This window comes from Halyomorpha halys, unplaced genomic scaffold (genome assembly GCF_000696795.3).
Source record: "Halyomorpha halys isolate HHAL.00 unplaced genomic scaffold, Hhal_1.1 Scaffold959.1, whole genome shotgun sequence".
Taxonomy (NCBI): domain Eukaryota; kingdom Metazoa; phylum Arthropoda; class Insecta; order Hemiptera; family Pentatomidae; genus Halyomorpha; species Halyomorpha halys.
Genome location: NW_027116524.1, coordinates 51,344 through 53,112, shown reverse-complemented (window position 1 = coordinate 53,112; position 1,769 = coordinate 51,344). Strand labels below are relative to the sequence as shown.

General features: G+C 33.0%; 1 long non-coding RNA gene across 1 annotated transcript in view; it reads left to right on the top strand.

Annotated features, from left to right (window-relative positions):
* The window catches only part of LOC106687401 (uncharacterized), a 74,699-nt gene that overhangs the window by 41,467 nt on the left and 31,463 nt on the right, over positions 1–1,769 (top strand). The gene's annotated exons all lie outside the window — the stretch shown is intronic.

The window sequence follows — 1,769 nt, the reverse complement described above, 5'->3', positions numbered from 1 at the left end:
GACTCTAGGGTAACTAAATATCTCGAAACTAAACTTATACGTCTTAAGAATTGTGCAGTATGATTTATTGTTTATTTATGATGAGCAGAGATACGCACATAACCCTGTATTACGCCGAGCTCAAGTGGCTCTATCCATCCTTCCGATGCCAGTATTTTTTAGCTTCCCTTCTTTTCCAAGTAATTAGTACTCAGCGCATCTCCTATATCCTAGAAAACCTGCAATTCAAATGACACCCGCTCTCCTCCTCACCGAACTGCTGCGTTTGGTAAATAATTTTTTACCCAACCTCCATATCTCTGGAACTCCATTCCCTCTAACATACGTCATGTACCAACCCTTCCCTCGTATAAAACCCTTCTATTTAACTAACTTTTACTTCACCAATCTAATCCAATATTGCAATGGTACAGATATTTTGTAACTACCTTTTCGTTTTGTTTTTATTTATTTAGTAAGTTTTTGAATTTTTTTTTCTCATCTCTGTATATAAGTTATAATTAAGTGTTCCCACCCTGTTTTTTGGCTAATATATATTAATGTAAAATTAAAATTATCTTTGGAATTCTTCTATAGGGATTTAGTCCCAGAATAATAAACTATTTTTCATTTTATTTATTCATTTTCTCGTATCCAATCTTTACAATCCAAAATCCTTCGTAAAATCCTCAATGCTCCTTATTTTGTTACCTATAAAACCATCCATAAAGACTGATAAATGTTCCTTATGTAACCGATCTAGCCCGAACCCGATATTATTCCTTCCATAATAACCACCCAAACCCACTAGTTTCTAACCCGGCTTCCTCTTCCATTCCAGGCAATCCTCCGAGCCGCCTGAAAAGAAGATGGCCTCGTGACCTTATATTGTAAACTGTTTTTAGAGTTATACTACTGGGTAGTTTCTCTACATCCTGTATCATATCATTATGTCATTATGATCAAATTAACTTGTTGTATTTTTTATACAGTTGTAAATATCAATAAATAAATAATAAAAAACAAATTTATACATTTGACATTTCATACTTGAGTATACATTCGGATAATATATATATAGTGAAAATGATTCTCTTTCAAGACTGAAATTCGCATTTGCATTCGACTTGTTTTTAAATATAATTCTTAGGCCTTGATAGATTTTCCAGATCCGGTAGATACTCAATAATTAAATCATTAACATCAATAATGATTATCACACAACAATAATCTTGTTATACTCTAAAAACGATTTAAATAATTCCTTAACAAAAATATGAACTATAGTTTAAAGCACGACTGCCATGAAGGAGAGAAAAAAAAAATGAGGCCAAGGTTAAAAAAGATAAAAGGACCTCATGCGGTTACTGCCTAATTCACAAGGAGAGGTTAAGACAGCTCTCTACAATATAAAGCTAAACCTGTACTACCCAGGAATACAACTCACCGTTGGGAATATTTCTCAACTGTGTATTGTTGCGACAATATCCGTGACAGCCTTTCTTGACGGAACAGGATGTCTGAGGAAGGATTGTAATCTTTAAAAATGTGTTGTAATTTTAAATACAGAAAATTATCATATAAACAACACTTTCAGTCTTTTTATACGAGTTATCAAATGGGAAGTAATTATTACAGCTAAAATATTTGGATCGGTGCGCTTAACACACATCTTTCAATTACCCACCTACTTATGTCCTTAAAGGGGTATTCATGATGTTGTGTTAAATGTTAAATGTTTCACCATTTAAAGGGGTATTCATGATCTTTGGTTTAACATGTTAAAGCGT